Source organism: Chiroxiphia lanceolata, chromosome 1 (genome assembly GCF_009829145.1).
Source record: "Chiroxiphia lanceolata isolate bChiLan1 chromosome 1, bChiLan1.pri, whole genome shotgun sequence".
NCBI lineage: Eukaryota > Metazoa > Chordata > Aves > Passeriformes > Pipridae > Chiroxiphia > Chiroxiphia lanceolata.
Window position 1 is genome coordinate 49,904,673 of NC_045637.1, and position 23,172 is coordinate 49,927,844.

Sequence of the window (23,172 nt, forward strand, 5' to 3'; positions counted from 1 at the left end):
TTAAGGATCGGTGGACATGTCCCTTTTGCTGAGCTGGAAGCAAAGCAAGTGATCCCAACATAGGCCACAGCTTCACTGCTATTGTTGTTTCTTAAGCACTGCTTTAATGCTCCAGCTGCCATGAGGATTTTGGTGGGATGGGTTCCAGCAGGCCAGAAGATGAAGCCCTGTGGGTGGACTAGCAGTTGCAGCTAGCCACAGGTTCCTCACGCTTGCCAGCCCCAGAGCCTGGCCCTACCTAGGCAAGACTGTTTGTGTCTGTAGCTTTTTAAAAAGGACTGAATAAGACATTCCCAACTGTCTTTCGGTAGGACTTGATGCAATCAAAAACTTCACTGCAAGAAATTACTTGTTATGGAAAAGTTACCACTATTTGAAGCTCTTTTGGCTCATAGGGCTTGTTGAGGCTTGTCACTGGTGGCCAAATGGTGCACTAAAATACAAGAACTACTTTACATGTAAAGTTAGAGCCTAAAGAAGGAGGGAATGGCCACAACTGATAATAAATAAACTCACCTTGGGGAAAAGTGATCTCTTCTGTTACTTAAAAGTGAGCAGAACATCTGGAGGTGGTCTACCACACTTCCATATAACTCAGTTAGCTGGAAGTACCAATAAAGGAGAGCATGGATGTTATTGCAGTGTAGTATGCAATGGGAACAGAATGAAGCTGGAATCTTCAGAATCTTCAGAAGCTGTTTCCATATATACTGAAGCAGGTTTTATACCTCTTACAGAGCATGAGGACAGATGATTGAAACATGGAGAGGGATGGGGTGAGTCAGTGCAGAGCTGAAGAAGAGAGGTTTGAATGTGGCAATGAATGATGCAGCCCCCAGCCTGAAATGCACAGACTGAGTGTGAGCAGTTGGCACAAGCATTGAAGACAGAGAACATGTATAGGCAACAATGGGAGTGGTACTGCTGAAGTGTGGGGCTGAAGCTGAGGGGCTCTCCAGCTTCAGGTATCCCCCATCCTTCAAGGACCCTCTGGCCTGGCCACCTCCGCACCCAGAGCAGGCACTTGTCCAGGACATGGCATGCTGTGTCCGCTGTGTCCCTGAGATACTGTCAGCCCCACCTGTCCATGTTCATCGACCTGGAGCCTCCCACCCTGCCCACAGGTCAGGACTCCCTGTTAGCCCCCCGGGGCCATCAGCCCCTGTCCCAGTGATGCCACAGAAGGGCTGATCTTCAGCTCCTCACAGCCCTGCCTTGCTCAGCCTTGTGCCTCCTGAGTCAGGACCACCCTTAGGCCCACATCCCAGCCTATCCCTGGCACTAGGCAGGTGCCTGATGCCCGGGACAGGGGCTTCCCTGGTGCCCTCTGGCTGCCCTGCTCCTGGCTGAGGTGGTGGGATGGGCCTTGACTGCCAGGACCTGTCCTTGGATGGACACAAGGAAACCCCCATGGCCCCTGAGGAGCCCTTGGCCCATGCAGGGGCCTGACAGTGTCTTTGAGAGCATTTCCCCAAATTCCTTTTTCCTCTCCCTCTCCTTTCATCATCTACTCTCAGTAAATCTTAGTTGAATGTAGCTGTAGTCTGTTTACTGACTTCTTTGGGGAACACATGAAGCCATGTATAAATCCAAACTGACTCCAATAAGTCAAAGATGTTTGACTTCACAGGATGTTTTCAGTGTTGAGGCTCTGTTTTCAGAGTCAGTATGACTTCATGGACCCAATTCTCTTTCTTTTCGAGGATTAAAGGGCTTTATCAGAGTTTGACCAACAAATTCACAAATCAAAAAGCTCATCCTACCATCTTGCTCTGTTTGCTCCATGATTAACTGGCAATTATGTGTCTACAACAAATATAGAAAGGAATAAAAAAAAGTCACTAATCTGAGCTAACCTGCTTCACCCGAGCACAATGATATCCATGCATGAGCTGTCTCCAAGTCTGGGGAGCAGATGCTCTCCCTCCCTCACATGTGTCCTAAGGAGCACCCATGGTTTGTCCTCTCCCCTGTGGTGCAGACACATCTTAGTGATCACGGTATAGACATCTGCATGCTGAAACAGCAGAGAGTGAGCCACTTTTGGTACCACATTCCAATGCATTAGAAACAATGTGTCCTGCTTCTGTGGGAATGGCTATGTTGTATGTCATTGGCTGTGGGATGTCACTCTTGGCATTGTTCAAAGAGAAAGAAGTACATACCTTATGGCCATGTTTGTCCAGCTCTGAGGCCAAGGAATGAGACTTTTTGCCTGCCCAAGTCTGTGTTAATATGGTCTTTTGTTATGGAGTGTGGGCTGAATGAGATCCTATCTCCCAGGATTTATTGTGTACACATACATACTCTCATAAGGATTTCTTAGAGCATTCCCAGTCCTATATCAACTACTTGTCTTTGGGACTGCAGCCTTCTCACCCTCTTATCAAAGTACAGGAACTGATGTGTGATGCCCCATATCTGGGTACATAGACATGTAAGGCTATTCCTGGCTTTTCTTCTAAGGTAGAAGAATTTTCTTATAGCTTCTTCTTTCTGGTTTTCCTGACTGCAGGTAAAGAGATGTTATTCAGGGCTGATTATGATCTCTTCAATAAGAACTCCAAAGCTGTTTCCTATTGAAAATGCAGGGCAGGCTTTTCCCCAGCAATGAAAAAAGCCTTTAGCACTCTGGAGATAACAGCAGCAGCTCAGTAGGACTGATCTCCACATCTCTTCTGAAGGCTGACAGTAAGGAATTCTTCTCTGAGGTTTAATATTCTACAAAATAAATAGCTCTTTTGAAAATGATCTTGCTTCCTGTTAAACCAACTTTCATATAAACTGTAAGTACAAATTCTGAGATACAATTCCTGATATCAATTACCTCCATAACTATCTGGGAATGCAACTATGGGATACACCTATGTTAATTCAAAGCTCTTTCATCAAATTCTTTAGAAAAAGATACTTTATTTACACCTCCCTTCTGTTCACTCTACTAAGTTAATCAAGATGAGAAAGATTTCTCTGATTCTTAAAGTCAAATACTTTTTCCTTTCCTTTATTAGACACTAGTTTGTGGTGCTATTATTCTATATGCCCATTTGCAAACAAGGAGTGAATAGCAAAGATGGCTTACAGGATTTATCTGATCACCTTTCACTTGGAATTTAGACCCTTCTGACTCAATTCCAGATGTAAATACATCTCTGAAGTTTCTTTGTCAAAAGGAGATTCAAAGAGAAGTCCTCTGTTCAGGAGTGCCAGGTGGAATCTACCACTTGGACATGAGTACGTGTTCTCTGCTTGCTACAGCACAACTCACAGAGAAGTTTCTTACAATTGCCATTTTACGTATATTTAATAAAAAGTGACAAATTAAAATTTCCAGACTTTTCAGCATTGAGTGGAATTGTGGCTCAACTGAAGCAAATGGAGAAGTATATTAACTTGCTACTGTTCTTTTGGAAGATGACAAACAGACGGGTTTGGATTAATGTCCCACTCCCTTGGAATAATGAAATCTGTTTTTAATATGTTTAAAATACATGTAAGTATTAGCACCAGAAGATTTAATTCGCATCTACAAATACAGCTTTGTAAAAACAACAGCTCAATAATTATCTTGGTGGTAGCTGAAATTCTGCCCACTCTGTTTTCTGTTTAAATCTTCTTTATCTTTTTACTTACTGTCTACAAGTTTGTATAGTCCAAGGAAAATAAGTATTATTAAATGACTAAATGAGATAAAATAACAGGCTTATTTTGATATACATATTTGTTACATTTCTAAATATAAACATTATTGTGATGAAATTTTCTTATATTTTTGAATGGGAACAATTCAAAAAGAAAACTTTCACTTTCAACTTTAGTCTAAAACCTGATAAAGTAAATATTAGTATTATTTAATGTTTACATAAACTTATTCCTGATTAACTGCTTATTGCAAGTTAATTAATTCTGTATCAGATAATGGAGTATCAGTTGCATCTTGTTCATCTCACAGTTAGTTGTGCCGAAAGAGAGTCTCAAAAAATGTGTCAGTTTCCAGACTAAAATACAGTGCCATAATGCATCTGTTATTTTCTTATCTATGATCTTGAAGACAACATTAGCAATTTTTGTACCTTTTAGAACTTGGCTCTAAGGATGTTTCTGTTTCCCAGCAAATGAAGTATTCTAATTCAAAATAAAAAGTGTTGTTTCTTATTCTGTAATTGAATTAATAATGTATTGTAAAAACTGCTAGCGTAATTATTATTGAAAAACAAATTATGTTTCTTTTAAATACAAAGAAACAATTAGAGTAGTAAACAAGAATATTCTGGAAGACAGTAATGGATAGCTCATACAAAGCAGAACACTGATTAAATGAGGCAGCTGAAACTGAAAATTGATAAATATGAAGTCATGCATATGGGAAAAACAAACCTAACTTTGCATATGAAAAGATGGGCTCTGAGCTCCCACCATCACCCAGGAGTGAAATCTTGAGGTTATGACTCATGTTTTCGTGCAAACATGAACTCATGCTTAATATCAGTCAAAAAGCAATTCAGGTTTTCACAAAGAGAGGAAAGGAGCAGAGACTAAAAGTGAGAGCATTATTATTATGACTCAATATAAATCCATGGGTCACTTGCGGCAAAGGTCTATGAAGCATGGAAGTGTGTGGAGCGGGCAGAGAAGAATCTGCTGCTCATTATCTCTTCCAGACCGGGAGCAAGAGGCTGTGATCTGGTGGTTGTAGGAGTCACAATCAAGACAAACACCGTGAGTTTGTTTTTCACACAGACGGTAAGAGAACTGTTTTGTTACTGAGGACACCAGAAGCTTTTATGCGTCCCAGGGGAGACTGCAGAACCTCATGGAAGGGAAATCCGTGGAGAACTAGTGCAACTGTAGAAACCCCAGCTGACTCAGTATCCTTCTGAGCAAAAATTGGTTGGGTGGGAAAAACTGGAAATACCTAGCCTGCTTTTATGTCCTTCCTCAAGTACTCTCATATGTGACTTGTGGCAAAAAGCACCACGGATTAAATGAACCTATGGTCTTACCAAACAGAGTCACTTTTATAGTGTTACATTAAGGAGCTTGCAACTTGAATTGCACTTGAATTTTAAGTTTTTGTTTGGTATATTTAAAAATCTTCAAACTCTCAAAGAACCTCCCCTCTCCTCCAAATCCCAATGTCTTGAATGTCACATTGTATGATCAAAAGTCAAAGGGAAGAAATGCACAAAATATTCAAAAATGAGCGTTTGTAGTATTCTGAAGTTCCTGGCTGCCATGTAATGTTTGACCCTGCCCATTTTACATCAGCATTAGATTAAACATTTACTGTTCAGTGTACAAAACCAAGACGATTGAAAACAGAAATGTACTGTTTTATGTCTTTCTTTGTATTTAAGAGATCTTTTTCCAATGTGTAGACTCAAAGCAAAGCAATGAACATAAAACACTGAGAAGGAAACAGAGCCATTAAGTGTTGTCTGGTAGTATACAGGCATACTTTCATCTGACATTGTAGTTTTGCTTGTACTTTTAGTGCTCTAATCATATGTTAATCTCCCAGTACCTCCTGCCTGCTCTGTGGCTGAGATTGGTATTTGCTTAGGGTCGCATAAAGCAGCTTGAAGAACTGAGCATAAGGTTCCTGGCTCTGGGCACCTTGCTCAAAGTAGATGTTGGCACTGTCTGCAAAATCTTAATTTCCAAGACTGCCTGTAGTCCACCTTTATTTTGAAAAAGTAAGTAGCAATCAGGTTTCTTTTTATGGAAACACAACACTCTGTGGGAAAATCTCAACAAAGGAGATGACTGATCCTTTTTTTGTACAGAGAGGCAAACAAAAGATAACACAACTCTCCACATTTTCCCCTTCTTTTCTTTAACTTTTGATCCAAGTTCTTTATGAAGCAGGATCTGCTTCTTTGGTGTGTTGGTCTGTTTTTCAGAGATGCTTTTTTGAGTGAAGAGCTTATTGCAATTCCTTCATAGTTCTGACTGTTGTGGTCATTCCCCTACCCTTATGTTTGGCAGTTTCTCTGGAGAGACAGCAGTCTTAAAATCAGCAGAAATATGGAAAATACAGAGACTCAACCTGAATTATAGGCAAGGTAGGTGAGGCAATTCCTTCTACAAGGAATACTTCCTGAATTATCCCAGAGAGAACTTGATAACATACAGTGTAATATTGGTTTAAGCTACTGTACAGCTGATATAGATGTGTATTTACTGTTTAGATTTTCAGCCATTTTAGATCACAAACCTTTCACTTTCTTTAGTGCGAAAAAACATTCAATAGGTTTTGGCTTTTTCTTTAAGCGTTAACACATAGCCAAGGATCCTTAGTCTCTCCAGCAATAAGTCCAGCCTAGTTTCAGAATTATCACTTATGAGCCTTATTCAGGCAGCAAAACAATCCAACAATGGCATGTTCCTCACCAAAAAATAACTGTAATAATAACACCATTAATTATCTTAGAAATCCTTTTTTTACCAGAAGTTGTTGTATTTTGTTGCATTATATATGTGCTTTGTGAACATTTGACATGTATATGTCTGTAGTGTCCTGTATTTAAATAGTTGAAATAGTCATCACATATTTGGCATGTGAACCTATGACACATTTTGAATTATTGTAGGAAAGACATTATTTTGTGCATTACTCTACTTTGTATGGACATCTACAGTAGTTCTCTTGCAAATAATCACACACATCTTTCTGTGGCCTGTTAAGTTCATGTTCAGGCCCTTTGCAGGAGATGTGTACACCACAAATGTCCATTCTGTAATCCTATGTGGACTCCATTGGCACAGGCCAGGTGAGAAATGCATCTGAATTGGGTTTATTTCTGGGAAGGTGGCAAAAAAAAGGACCAACACCTGTGCCCCAGGAACTGGTGCTGAGGCTGGCAAAGTGCCCAGAAGTGCCAATGTGGTTCTGGGCACATGATATGATTTTTCCAACTATTTGCTATTAGCACTGTGCAATACTTATGTAGGAGATGTATGACTTGGGGAGAAGCTGAGGCAAAGACAAGCAAGGAATTTGTGTTTTGAACAAAAATTCTCTCAAACAAAGTGAAGGAGTACTGCTTTGAACGCACTGAGTGGTAACTATTCTTGGTATATTTCATATACCTTTTGAGGGAGGGTCAAATTGCTTTTCCTCTTCCATTATGAGGAAAAAAGCTGTTAGCAGAGTGCCCTGATGAGTAGATTAAAGAGGGAAGATTAATGTTGATTTCTAGTGTCCGTCACCCCTGAGAAACACTATGAACTTATATGACAGCTACATAGGGAATATTGAAAATTCTTCATTTATGGCAAACTCTGGTAAATTGGGTGACTCACATACAGAGGGAAATTATTATTTTTCACACTGTGACATGAATTCTTATTTATCTGAAGCAGCAAACATGGGAGGAAGAAACGACCATTCATTTTACATCTCTGTGTGTACCTCTTCATAATCTCCCAGAGCTGAAAGAACTTATGACATTAATAAAATAAAAAACCAAAACAAAACAAAAAAACTCAACCAAACCAAAAAGGAACGAAAGAGAAACTTTTCCAGGAAGGGTAAGGCCATTTTTGAGAGGTGATTTATCAAAGTACAGTGGCTTGAGATGAAGCTGAAAAGGCTAAGTTACTAGCGTTTGAGAAATTTTCTTGTATTTGGCTCGAGCAATGTGAGATCTGAATTTATGGCCCAGCTTGTCTATAGCTCTGTGTTGCAACCTCATTGCCTTTGTTTTTGATATGGGCAATGATTATAACGTCTCTTTCTTTTACTTGGATTACAAGCTATTTTGGGTAGTGACAGAGACTGTGTCTGGTCATATCTACATATTTTGGTGCCTCTGGGTGTTATAATTAGAATAATGTTCCTGGTGCCAGACAGAAAACCATTCAGTAGGAATGAGAATAATGATTTTTACAGTATATTACTGTACAAAAGAATGTTTCCTAAATCATAGGAAAAATTCCTATGTACACCTAAAGAGGCCTGTTCTAAAGAAGAATAAATTGGCAGCTGGGGTTCCTTTAATGGACCTTACCAAGTACAGTAAGCCTCACCATCTGCTGCACTCTCTAATTACTAGTGAGAAAAGGAGACTTTTCCCTGCTGCACCACACAAAGAAATATGATTTAAATGTGTATGTTACTTATTCAATGTAACATACATCTGTTGTGTTCTCTCATGTTTCAGAGAAATTTGTGAGGAGACTCACATAGTTTTGCCTGCGAGGTGTACGTCCTTTTTGCTGTACTGGTACAAATCTAGTCTTATTATTGGGCAAATCTACACTCTCCTATTTTTCTTCTCTACTTAAGTAATTTTGCTGGTGATCTGCCCCTATGTTTACCTGTGAAGCAAATTTCAGCTGTGCTTGCTGTTCTTGGGCTAGGCCAAACAGAGAAGAGATGCTGCTTCGTGAGGTATGTGCACATTTCTCATGCTTTGTTGCCCCAGGAGGCTGCCTATTTTGCCAGGGTGTCCCAGAAATGCAGATGAATTTCTGACCTTCTTTCAATTATCATCAGGTTTCACCATAAAATGCTCACACTATGCTTTCAGGATTTTTTTTTCTTGATGTCAGGGAGCAGGATGCTCCATGAGGAAAGGGAACTGGGAGTGAAGGGTGACAGTAAGGAATCAGAGCCATGACCTACCTGGGAAGTGATGCCATCACATGCTACACAGACTAGAAGTGCAGAGTAGGTCCAGATCTGGTGACTAGGGCCACTCAAGAGGTCCACTAATAGCCAAGTATGTCCCTAGCAATTAAAGAATTATATAGTCAAGGTAGTGGTCCAGATCAGGCAGTACTTGGTCTGACTGCAGTGAAGGTCAAGTACAGACTGCAGGTGAGGACTGACTTTGACCTGAGGCAAAACCCCGAGGGCACTTGTTACACTCCGGATTTTAAGCCATGAGCAGCCCCCAGTGATGACATTTATTTAAGACTTTTAAAAAGCTTTTTTGTTCACTATAACCTCAAATTCGTGTCCAGAGATGCAGCAGGACTCAAAGGAGGATTTTTGTGAAGCTGTGAGGGAAGTACATTGTTATTCAATGGAAAGGAAAATATGAGTGGATCTGAAAAACGGCATGAATTTGCCCCTGAATTTCCTTCGAATAAAGTCTTTTTAATATTAGAGAAGAAACTTTTCCATGTCTTTTGTTACATATGTTTTGATTGATAAGAGTACATTTCTTTCAGTATATTTCCACATCAAAAGTGCATTTGAATTACAAACTTAAAAAAAAAAAAAGAATACATCTTTTGAACCTATTGTTTTAAATGTTGATTGATTTCAGTCCAGGGGATGACTGGTATCAAAAAAGTAGCTTGTGGGCAAACAAAACCAGATGTTTTAGAGGTGTTCAGTCACGATTCAAAGATTTCAGGAGTCTTATGATTCAAAGGAAAACACAATCTGCTTCAGCTAATACTTAATATTAGACTTAAGATATGATTTGGGATCCAATAAATTTATGCACTCAGCAAACTTTAGGAACCTTCCTAATACTCTGATTCTTCCTTTAGTCTGCTTATCTTCCCACAGTAAGGGCACAAGGCCTTCTTCATGTCTTCTTACTGACTATATGTAAGCCTACTTTCCCTTCAAATGCTGAGGACTTACTGGCCCTTAATTACTATCTGTAAAGTATCTTATATTGTTTTTTGAGATGTTACTCTTCTTCATCATGTTCTTTGCTGACAAACTGGCTATGATCAAAGCTACAGTGTTGCAAAATCTTACTTCCAGTGACGTCTTATCAGGCTTAGTTGTTTGCATTGTGGCATTGAAGAATATATCTGTAAACTATAAAATCCAAATATTAATCAAAAAAAATCCAAACTTGGAGGAAAGGCTCCTTGCTTTGAATCTAAGCAAGCAGCAGCTGACTTGGTTGTATGAAAGAAATTTTTATAGACTGGCATACAGTTTTCTTTTTTCTGAAGATGTACTTTTTTCCCTGTATTAGTAACCTCTGGGCTCTGGGACTGAGGGTTACGCGTAGCACTGGAGATAGATGAACAACTTGTAACTCAGTTTCACAGTCTAAAACACATTGTTGTTCTTTGTAAAAAAGCTCCATTGGGAAATTCTGGTATTTCTCTCACTGTTTGTTGATTTTTTGTTTATTTTTGGCAAAGCAAACAAACATACCTGAAAAATATTTTTATGTTAACCAGGACTCTTTATTTAACTTGTTTTACTAAAAATATTGTTTGGGGATTATCTATCTCTCCAAAATTCCTTTTATTTTCTTAATTTGATTTGGGTTACTATTTAATACTGAAGGATTATTTTGCTAACCAAAAAAAAAAAAAGATTATTACTATGGCACAGAGGAACAAAACAGAAAATGCCAGGGCTTGCTGGAGTCAACACAAACATGAGAAATAAAGATAACAAAAAAAACATTTTAAAATTGCATTGTTAGGAAAAGCAAGTACTGAACAAATCCCAATGAGAAGATGAAACTATGATTGGATATTGGGAAAACTGGAGTGTTTAAGCGCCTTTTTGCTTCAATTTCACTAACCAGGATAAATGTGGCCAGATGGCTAACACAATGAACATCGGTGACAGATGGGTAAGTGCTCTAACTAGCGTCAGAAAAAACAGGTTAGAGATGCTTATGAATTGGCAGGCGCTGATGAAACTCACCCCGGAATACTTAACGAGGTAGCTGAGGCTGTCCCTGCTGCTTCAAGATGTCATGGAGGGTGGATAAGGTTCCAGGAGATAGAAAAGGGCAACCATAACTATAGTTTTAAAGAGAAAAAAGGAGACAAGCGGAGAAGCAAGAGGGCAGGAGGACCCAGAAAATTACTGAGTGATCAACTTAACTTCTGAGCCCAGAGCAATACAAGTAAGTGACCTGTTTATTAAGAACAGCAAGCATCTCTTGAAAATAATAAATCATACCAAAGTTGCCTAATTATCTCCTGTGACATCATGGAATAGAGAAGAGAGAGGCACTTATAAATAGCCTGTCTTTAATAAAGCTTTTGATATTGCCTCAGGTGACAGTCTCCAAAACAGCCAAGAAACACAGCCTAGAGGTATCTACTATGAAGCAGATGTGTGACTGGTTGGGAAAAACACAGTCACAGTAGTTACCAGGAGTTTATGACCAAATTGAAAGAACTGAACTTGTGAGGTTCAACAGGGGTTGATCATGGGTCTGGATGTATGCAATATTTTCATCTGTGGTCTGAGCAGTGGAATAGGGAATATTTGTATTAACTATGTAGGTAATGAGGGGAGAATACAATCACTTTAAATGGTAGGGGTGTAATTAACAGCAGACTTCAGCATCTAGGAATTGGTTAAGGGGGTGGAAGGATCAGGATTTAACCCAATCCCCTTCCTCAGACTGGGGTAGTGTCTGCTACCTTGCTTATTTTTGACAGTGGTTTGTCTAACCTGCTCCCAAAAGTCTTTGCGACTCCCCACAATGTCATATAGCACTGAAAAACTTGTATAACAATATACTAGAAGTTATACTGATGGGCATAAAAATGCATCATATGTAGTTCAAATGCTCTATCCTTTTGCAAGGCTTTAACCCAGACTGGGATGATGCACTTTGGACAAGGCCTGGGCAAGTGGCAAAGAACCCAGTCAGGAGCAATGAGAGAGGCCTGAGGCCTAGAAAATTTTTAGATGTGGGGAAATACTGTGTGTTAGAGAGCACAGCCAAGTACAGGCATAGATTTGATGAGGACGGCTGTGGAATCTCTATTACCAAAGGCATTTAAGAACAGCAAGATTAATAGCTGCTGAGGACAGTTTAAAGAAGATCTTTTCTTGGGAATTAATATAATCTGTGATCCTGAGAGCTCAAAATAAAAGTTTTAACAAATGCTGAAGCATTTGAGGATTTTTTTCCCCCTACCATATGTCTTTCCAATTTTGATCCTAATTGATTTTAGTAACGCCTGGTGAAAAAGGACCCAGATCTGGTCAAGACCTAAATCTATGTTACTCGATGAAGAAATCAGTATGCTAGGCCAGAAATCATTTTGTGCAGTGGTATGGAAAGTGGATGGTGTGATTCTAGACACCAGTGCAGCCTTTGTCTGACATGAAAAATGTAACTATCTTCTTTAGTTTTGAAGAATAAGCATGGACTTCCAAAGTAATGTGAATCACTGACTGTCTTTTTTATACTATACCTGGTCTACCAAAGCTGTCATGGTAGGCAGTAGGACACAGTTCTTTATTAATGTATGTCTTAAAAAAAAAAAAAATGAGAAATTTTATCGAGTACTTCAATACCGACACCAGCTAGAAACATAATATTAGCTAAAATAACAGCCACACCGTGACTCTTTAACCATAGTTTCTGTACTATAAGTAGTGTCTCATAATTCAAATATTTTTGGCAGCTATTTTTGCTTTAAGAATAAAATGCATATATGTAGAGTTGTAATGTAGTATATTGGAATTAGAAGTAAGTCTCAATATGCATGAGAAACAGCTGCTTTTCCTGAATGCAAATAAAAAACATACTTGTTCCAATGGGTGAAATATCCTTGTAGTAACTGACTGCACATCAATGTGCACCATGCTTTTGTTTTTATGACCAGCATAGTTTCTCATTGTACACAGCAGATTTAGAAAAATGTGATGAAATCTAAGTTGACAGCAAAAAACATCCAGGACCAAAGGGAAATGGTATTACACAGCTTTTGCATTTCCTTGCTTTCCTTCTTTTCACAACATGCTGTTTGTTTGCAAAGGATAAGTGTCTTGTCCAAATGAGAGTTCAAAGCTCTGACAGATGATGAGTAATTTTTTTTTTACAGTAATTAGTTGGATTTTCCATCCTTTTTCTGTTTTATTTGAACAAGTACACACATAGCACAACATGGCAAGATTTAAATTGACCTTGGTAGTTTAAAAGTACAATACCAGAGGCTTTAGGGAAGAGATATGACTCTGAAAGTGATGTTCAGATCCTTTCCTCCCCTATTTTTTTAATTATAACTTGAAATATAAACTTGAGACAGTAATTTATTGAAATGCTTATGCACTCTTTCTGGTATGGAAGTAATTTTCTTGTTCTTTCAGAATGCAAATATTCCTTGCCTCACTGATACTTGTTTTGTGCTGCATAGGTAAAATTGTCTGCATGGCTATAAACTGAACCCTTCCTCTAGCTTTTACTAAACTCAAACTTTGTTTTCAGATACTTTGTCACTAAAATGTAAGATGCAAGAGCTCATGTGTCTGTGCACTATATCTTTCTCTTTACCAAACCTTACAGGCTGAACAGCTAGCTAAATGCTGATCTACTCTAGAGCAAAAATAATACCAGAGGAAGCAGCTGATAGGGAACCATGTAGAGCAGAGTCATTGTCTTTTCGGTCATTTATATGATGCACAACATGAATTGTAACATTTAAGTAATGTGCAGCTTGAGTTTGCCAACTTGAAAGAAATCTCACAAGTTTCTTATTTCCCCCTTCGAGCTATCATTCTGTTTTCAAATTGCTTTCAGTATTTAGTTGTTGATATTCAGAGGTTTTCAATTTTTAGAGTTTTTTTAACTGTAAAGGAATTAATTTTAAAGAAATTTTGATATTGATTTCATCTATCAGATTGGGTTTTTCTACATATTTTGCACTTTAATCATTACATACTTTTTATTAAAATTTTTGTAGTAGATTACTGGACACCAATTTTTGTTGTGGTTGGCTGGTTGATTGGTTGATTTTGTTGTGTTTTGGTTTGGTTTTGTTTTGTTTTGTTTTGTTTTCTTTGATACCAAATCCACTTTTGTCTACAAAAACGGCTTTAGAGAATTTCAGACAAGTAATGTTAGGTCTCAGGTCTAACCAAGTCTTCCTACCAATGTGAGGGGAGGAGTTTGTAGTTTTTATTAGCATCCTTATAAGGAACAAAATCCCTTTATATTCCTGCTTGAACACTTGTAAGGATTTGCAGAAACTTAAATGAATAAACAGTTGAGTGGCTGATAGAAAGAAATCATTAACAGTTCAAGTTTCAAATGAGCCCACCTGTCAGGGGAGCTCTGCAGGAAATTGCCCTCAATTTTCATATAGGACTTTGGCAAGAAAGTAGCAAGTGACTCATGAGAAAAGTCTTTTCTGAGTCTGCTATCTTGTGGCATATTAGGGGTAAGAAATAAGTAGAGTCTTATGAAGAATTATGAAGAAAATTAGATGTGGATGATGAGAAATACGAACTTGTTTTCAATTATGAGAAAAATTCCTTGGAATAATGAAAAAAGGAGCTCAACATGAGCCAAAGAGCAGACAAAAATTCTTATTTCAGTGATGCTATCTAAATATAGTGAAGCAAAAATTGGGTAAGCAATTGAAAAAAAAAGATAACCAAATAATTGAAATAGATAAGTTTTGGACTACTGTATTTTCAGTAAAGGCAGAAAAGCAGAGTGGACTTTATAGAATGGTTCTGAGAAAATAACCAGAATAATATTGTTCTTTTATATATTTAGATATTGAGAAATATTGAGAAATGTATCATTGTTACAAGTCTCAGGTTGGGTTTTTTTTTTTGTTGTTGCCTTTTTTTTTCCCCCCAGCTGGAAAGAGTCTGTTGAATTCATGTACCTAAAAGTGAGGTTTTCTTCAGCTTCAACCTCTATTCAGCTTTTTTTAGTATGTTTTCTTCTATTATTGAACTAAACGAGATATTCAGATAGTATATGCCTGTGCAATACATGAATATATTCTAGCAGTTATGTTTATAAACAGATGCAAGTGTCTGGCAGCATGGATCATTATTTGGGGGCGCAGATGTTATTAATTAACACCAGTAAATTTGTGAAATAAGCTTGAAATCAGGCCTCCCCCCTCATGATGTAGTGTGCGTGGATAAGTACTCTTCCTTTCAAATAATAATGGAACTCCTTTTCTTACTATGATTTTAAGCAGTATGAATAATCAGCTAGTCATTAATGGAAATAAGTCTGGATGCTAAAAATCCATAGAAAACCCTGAAGAATGCTTCCCTCTTGTTGTCAGATTTCATTTGGCAGAAGGTTGCAAGGCTCCAAACCCACCAAACAAAATCAGTACCTAAAATAGCTTCAAAAAAAGTTACAGTTTTATTGTCCTTTCCCTCTCCCTCACCCACCCCAGTACTTCATGCTCTGTTTATTTTCTGTCTTTTTATTCACTATTTTGTAGGTAATGGGACCTGACAGAGATGTTCCACTCAGGTTCTACTAAATTTATAGCTATTTAGCTATTCTGTCAACATATATGGGTGAGTTGCTCTCTGTAGACAAGAAAATGTTGTACTGGCTCAGACCAAAGGTTTTTCTAGCCTAGCATCCCGACTCTTTGGTGAAGTTGCTTGGCAAGGAGTTGAAGATAAAGACTGAATAGTGTGTCCCTTCAGGCTCCAGCAAACAGCTGTCAGGGCCTACTTGAACTGATTTCAAATTATCATTATAAAACAGCCTTGAAGGATGTATTTTTGTAATTAAGATTAAGTGATTTTTCCTTTTTTCTTTCCTTTTTTTTTCTTTCCTTTTTTTTTTCTTTTTCATCTAAACTCAATGCATGAAAATAGTCTCCTTGATAGAGGAGATACAAATAAGGAATAATTTCTCACCATTCTTCATACATAGATTTTGTCAATCTGAGTGGTTTCTAACTTACAGAATATTATTATATTCTCTGTTCACACAAACTGTTTTCTCCATTTCTGATTATCTTTGTGACCTTTTCCTTACTGCTGTGCTTGGAATAAGTGGAATTGCACTCAGTATGCAAAATATGCGTCCTCTAGAATACCAAGTTCGATTTTTGTCCCCACCCCTTATCTACAGTGACCTGATGCTCTTTCACATCCAGTAATTGTAACTTCAGAGCCTATTGCTGCGCAGAGTCAAGGATGCTTTGCTCAGGTGAATTTCTTTGTGTTTACTGTTCCTGAGTAGGGTCTCCTGCCTTGCCTTTGTGGGCTCTCTCTCTTGCTAACAGTGCCACGTGGTAATGTGGCAAGGAGACGAGAGGTAACCTCTTGTGACAGTAGTTCTTCAGTGCTGTGCAGTCTTCAGCATTCAAGAACAAGAAGCAATTAAGACAGTTCCCTGTAGTGGACAATTTTACTCATCCATGAGATCTTTTCCTGTCAAGTACTACCTGTCAGGAAAGTTTTCAAAGTTCCCAGATATCCCCTGATATGGAAATAGGCTGTCACCCTGTTTTGCTCCACCTTCCTTTCCTGAACTCACAAGAAGCTGTCTGTCAGAACAACTGCATCTGAATTTGAAAAGGCACAAAAATTAACATGACATCACTGTATGAACAAGGACCTCTTCTGGTTGTTTCCACGAGCCTTTCCCATTAAGAGCCACACGGAAAATATCTGGGTCAGAAAAGTGTGATTGAAGATAACACTGCGTACCAGAATGATACTATAATAATCCTGGTCCCTCTTGTCATGCCGTTAAAATGCATGGGTAAGCAGCCTCTATGGTCTGCATATTTAATTTGCTTAGTTTTCAAGGTACCTTGTATTTTGCTACTTGTTTTAACAGCTCAGATCTTAATTTCTTTGCTAGGTATTATTGTAATAAGGTGATGTAATGCAGTCATTGTGCAGAACACTTAGGGAGTTCAAAGGCAGTGACCTATGAAAATGAATTAGCAGTAGCCTCCTAACAGATAAAAATGAAACCAAATCTCATGTCTTGTGTATTATTTATCACACTCTATGTGTTAGTAAAAATTTTGTAGAATGTAAATATGTGCAAGTCTGTGTAAAGTAGCAGGAGAAGGAAAATCACAGAACAGAATCAGTTGCATAGTCCAACACAGTAATTGAAAGCAAATAACTCTTTTGCCTTAAGATAGAGCTATTTATGAAAGAAAGAGGAGATGGATGTTGGTGATTATTTATGCCCTCAGCACCTCCACAAAGTAAAACATGCATCTGCTAAAGATCATTCAGAAATTGTTAACATAATTTAGTTGGACACTTCTTTATTGGCCTTGTGACAGATGGCGGTATGAGAGCGTGGCATTTAAATGGCTTGCTTTCCCTGTGCAGGCAAAGTAACCTGTGTTTAAGGAACTCCACTTGAGAAACTCCTGAGTTTTCAGCCTGAATGTGAGGATTTTCTGATGAGTTACTGACTCTTTCCCTCTGGCTAGAGATTGATTCGTACACTGAATACTTCTCCTTTATTGAAGTTCAAGGTACAAATTTCCTTTCAAAGAGTGAATCACACAGAGCTTAATTTTCTCATTTTACTGACTATTATTGCAGTTTCCTATTGACGCTGCTAGAGCAAGCAAAGGCTTCAACCAGGTTTTGAAACTTTTTGTGCTGGACAACACACAGACTTTATAAAAAGGCGTTTTTGTCTTTTTTGTCTAGAACAAGACAATGAGGTCACTCAAAAAAGGGATATCTTTTATGCTGTTCATTCTGTAACATTATTTTTAAAAAACATCTATTGTATATGGCAAAGGAGTGATTGTCAACATTTCCCATCAATATAAATTTCAGTTAAAAATGCAAATAATGAATTCTGTTTCCAAATAATAACTATTATCAAGGGTTCAAAAGGCACATGGTAGCAAAGAATCAGTTACAAGTTATTAGCTTCCTCCTTAATTATAGAGAAGGCAAGACTGCAGATTCAACTTGTAGCTCACAAATTAAAAATCGTTCTTCTGCTGAGGCTTCCAACAATAGTTAGTGAAACACTAGCTTCTCCCAAGCTGATCGTTTTACAATGATAGCACAGCATTAGCATCAATGGATTAGTATTTTTATTAGACAGTTGCAAATATTTTGCACATATGAATAATTAAGCTACTGTGAGCTGGGGAGAACTTGTTCTGCAGTCAGAGGTTTGTGAGGCATTACTCTGTACTCAGGCTTAGTTCCTAAAAAATATAAGAGGCAATAAAAGTTAAACTGAAATTCCATTGCTGAACTTCACTTTTGGACAGGTTTTCTGATTTCACCTTTATAGTCTTCATTTATAGTCTTAAATTTAATTTAGTTAGGGTTTAAATCCTTGTTAGCTTGCATTATTTATGTGCAGATAACAGGAAGATAGTTGGGGAGATCGTAGGAATGAAAAGCCATTTCCATGTAAGAATAATAAGGGACAGAATGAAAAAGGAAAAATTATGGTTGTGAAAAGGATTGAAAAGGAGAAATGTAGGCATGAGCTGCAGTAAACTCTCATAGAGAAAGTAAAGTCCAGTCAGAAGTGCTTGACTTAGGGACTGGAGCTTTTTGCTATTTATTGGCTCTAAACTGCTGAAGTCTTCATTACACAGTACACCTACTTCTGCCTTTCCCATTCTGTTGCTTTGCCCATATCAATGGGGCTATTCCACAGCCTCCATTACTAGTGGGGGAAGTGTTGGTTCAAGTTAGATTTGGAGGCATTGGAACGGAGGATGCTGATAGACAGCAAATCTTGCAGAAATCAGTCCAGTAGAACTAACCTTCTAAGTGCTTCGATTTTTTTTTTTTTGTTTCTTTTATTTTTTTTCTGGATTCATTGTTTCTTTAAAATGCCAAATTTCTTAACTTGGTATGCCAAACATGACAAAGCATTTTTTCCTAGGAATAATTTTTAATATTGATTAGCTTACCCATATTTTACCACTATGCTTGTTGAGAGTTTGTGTATGTGTTTGTGCACAGACATGCATAAGGATGTGTATAAATTTTGGCAAAACTACTCAAAGATGAGCTGCTGTCTGAACAGCTGCAAAATCTCTGAACACTGGAATTATTCATAACACATAAAGGAAGTAAACATCTTGAAAATAGTTCAAACATAACACAATTATGGGAAGATCAGACTTGAATTTTTTATTTGAATGAACCAACTCCTGAAGGAGTCTGTAAAATGGGAACATGGGTAAATGGAATTATTTCATAGTCCTTTTTACATTAAAACAAGAGACTATAATGTGGCAAAAAAAAAAAAAAAAGGTGAACACAAAGATCTGTGTGCAAAATTTATCCATTTACTTTCTCTCTGATGATATAACAGTGGTTGAATAAACAATGCGATATTATTGGGATAACACTCCGCTGGCTAAAGTCCTCAATGTATAGAAAGGTCTGAAAGCACACCAATGGTTCAGCTGTGTCTGTTCTTTTGCTAAGGACTACAGACTTACTTACATATCTTAATGACACACTAATTCACAAAACATCCTTTTTGACACAGGGATTAAGCCAGAGGGTGTCTACAGTCTTGAAAATACCATATCTAAATCTGATGCTCTTGCATTGATTTTGCGTAGTCAGATTTTTGTGTGCTTCAATTCTTCTTATACTTTAGGCTAAAGAATATGGTTCTTATACTTTAGGCTAAAGAATATGGTTCTCCAAGCATTTAAGCAGGTCAAACATTTAAAAAAGAAGAGACTTTCTGTGTTGTTTCCTCTCATGTTAAACCACAATAAAACAGTTATTGAATTGCTACAGGTTATGCTGTTGTCCACAACTGTACCATTTACCTTCACTACATCAAGTAGGAAGTGACAACTCTCAGAACAAAATAACACTTATGAATATATTTTATTCATAGGGAATTCACATGTTCAATTTTGGTATGCCTCAGGCAGTCAGCTGGGGTGTAAAATGAGTATTCTGTGGTTTCCCCTTACACCTGTTGTTGCAGATAACAACATGTTTTAATGGCATGCTCTTTCCCAGCAATACCAGTTAGCAATATTTCTGATCATGCTTTCCATTCCCACGTGGCTTTTCTATTCATTTAGACAGGGTCAGAAACAGAGTAAAATACTTAATTAACCCATGAACTCAGACATGTCTTTAGAAACACATTGGGTAAGAGAGAGTGTGTGTGACACTGTCAGGTATACTGTTCTGAAGGGACTGAGAGACCCAGAGAGACACGCAGAGCTGAGTCATCATGTATCCCTTTGCATGTGTTTTGCTATCTGAGTACAAAACGTGCAAAGCACCTGAAAATATCTTCAGCCATAACTTCTTACACTGGAGAAAGAAGGTACTTTCTTGCCTGGTGTGCAATTAAGCTGTGGAATTCTTTGACATGGCATTTCTTAGGAGCTAGAAGAGCAAGTACACTAAAAAAGTAACTAAAAAGGATAAAGAAAACATTATGTATCAGTTGCCTTTTTGTATACAGTCTGAATCCATATGATTCAGAGATGATTTTCTGATCCTTCTGCCAGAAACCATTCCCCTCAAGTGCTTTAGCTGATTTTAACGAACTAGTGCTATTGAAGATTTGACTTTGCTTTTATGTAGTTTCTTCTTAAGCTTCGAGTCATCCCTCTATAGAGGATCAGTGATGATGGGGGGGGCACATTCCAGCCACTTGTTTAATGCAAGTCGGAGTCCTTGCTACTTCCCTGAACATCTGCTATTGGCTGCTGCTGGAGTTAGCAGTGAAAGTCTGTTCTGTTTGTTCCAGACCTTGATAACAACACAGAGGTCTAAGTACATACATCTGGTTTATAATCATAGCCAGGTTAGTTTTAAGAAGATTTTTTTTATTGTTAGTAGGTTTTTAGTGGGCTTACTGTGGAAGGAGGGAATACAGCTGTTTTGTTCTAAATAGGAAATTATTTATAAGGTATTAAACTGTATTGTCACTGGGGACAAATAACAGAATTGCCATCTAATTCAGGTTGGAATTCATCTCTGGATATCAGCTGTGTGGACATCAACTTGCCTTGCTCAAAGCATGGTTGGCTTAGAGAAAGTGTTCTGTTTTTTGCATTTGAGAAACATTATGGTGTAAAAATCTCTTAATATCTGATTGGACAAATGCACATTCCTGACCCATGTTCAGCTTGCTGTCTGTGAGGCCTGCATGTCCTTTTCTGTGAAGCTGCTCTTTAGACAGTTGATCTCCAGTCTGTACTATCACTCCCACAGGGCAGGATTTTGCATTGGCCTTTGCTGTACTTCCAAAGGTTGCTGTCAGCCCACCTCTTCAGCTCCTTGAGATCTTTCTGAATAGAAGCCCTACCTATCACAGCTAATACGGCAATGTACAAAAAGCATCAGATGAATTATATTAGTTAAAGATTTGAAATCTTTTCATGAATAAGACAAAAATGGATACTGGTATGATTTTTGTGGGTGTGGTGAGTTGACCTTGAGTTGTGGGTTGACCTTGGCTGGATTCTAGGCAACCATTAAAATTGCTAAGAGCTGGCAGAAGTCGCACAGGCAAAACAAAACTCAACATGAGGATATACTAAAATTTATTACTAATAGGATAGGAGCTAAAGAATGAGAAATAAAACAGTCTTAAAAACACTTTCCAACCACTCCTCCTTCCTTCCATGTTCTCCCTCCTCCCCCTGCATCAGTGCAGGGAGAGAAGTCCACCCATACGGCAACAGGTCTTCCAAGTCTGCTGTCCTATGGGTCACCCTTCCATGGGCTGCAGGGGGAAAGCCTGCATTACCATGGTTTTCACCACGGGCTACAGGGGGTGCCCACAGCTCTAAGTCCTTCCCCTGTTCCATGGGGTCACTCCCAGGGGAAATGGTCCTTGATGGACCTCTCCAACGTGGGTACAACTTCCCCACCCCCTCCCCCCCGGGCTGCAGGTCTTCCATATCTGCTGTCCTGAAGGTCATTCCTCCATGGGGTGCAGCGGTCTCTACACCCCGATGGTTTTTCATAGGATGCAGTCCTTGACGGATGAGTTGCACTGATGTGGGTCCCCCACAAGGCCATGAGTCAAGTCCTACCCGGGAATAACCTACTCCGGCATGGGCTCCTCTCTCCACGGGCCGCAAATCTCCTGCAGGACCCCGCTCCATCCTGGGCCTCCCACGGGTGACTGTCTCTTTCATGCATCCACCTGCTCCAGCGTCCTCTGTCTGGCCACCCTCTGGCCCAGCTCGCAGGGCGCCCCCGCGCCCCTCGGCCCGGCCCCGCTTGGCTCCTCGGGCAGGATGGGCTTCAGCGCGGGCTCCTCGTAGAGCGGGCCCGGGGGCCACTCTCCGCAGGGCCGCAGTCCCAGTCCTGGCCCTGGTCCCCGCCCCGGCCACCGCGGCCGCGTCTCTCCCGGGCTGCTGGCGGGGCGGGCCCGGGGGGGCTGCGGGGCTGCCCCCACACGGGGCCGCACACCGCGGCCAGGGCCCCGGGCCAGGTGCCTGCCTGCCACCGCCCCCCCCGCCGCGGCGGGGCCGGCCGGGAGCTTCGGTCAGCTCTTCCCTGGCTGGATTTTTTCCTGCACAACAAGTTTTTTCTTAAATATGTTATCACAAAGGCGTTACTAAAACTTCTAATTGGCTCTCCTCCTGGTCAGCACCTGCCCTGGAGCCAGCCATCTTCGGCTCCATGGGGGGGAAACTTTTAGCAGCTTCCACAGGAGCTATCTCGGTAGCCCTCCCCCGCTACCAAAAAAAACCAGTCACATCAAAGCATGACACCTTATCTGGATGCCAGCTGCCCACCAAGTTGCTCTATCACTCCCCTTCCCAGCTGGACAGGGGGGAGAGAGAGAATAAGATGGAAAACAACTTGTAGGTTGAGATAAGGCAGTTTACTAAAGCAAAAGCAAAAGTTTGCACACACACAAGCGAGGAGGAAAATAACAAGGTTTATTCTCTACTTCCCATCAGCAGCAATGTCCAGTCACTTCCCAGGAAGCAGGCCTTCAGTGACGCATAATGGTTTCTTAGCAGGCAGCCACTGGAGACAATGAATGCCCCCCTTCCTACTCCTTTCCTTAGCTTTTATATCTGAGCTGACATCATATGGTGTGGAATATCTCCTTGGTTAGTTTGGGTCAGCTGGCCTGGTTGTGTCTTCTACCAGGATCTTACCCTCCTTGGGGAAGGCAGGGGGGCAGGGAGGAATGTTAACAGACAGTGCTGATGCTGTGCCAGCAGTGCCCAGCAGTAGCCAAAACGCTGGTGTTTTATCAGTGCCTTTCTAGCTAACAATACAGAGCACAACACTATGAAGGCTGCTATGGGGAAATGAACTCAGCCAGACTCAAAACAGTGGGGAAAGAAAATGTGATTACTCTGTTTTTTTAACACTACCTTTTCACTGGGGGACCAATGAATGCACCAGTCTCTTTCCAGTCCTGGTTCAAGTATATTGGATAGGAAAAGGTGTATGATTCTTTTAATGAGACACTTATGACAGTTGCATATCTCACGCTCCCTATGGTATGTAAATATATTATAGTTGAA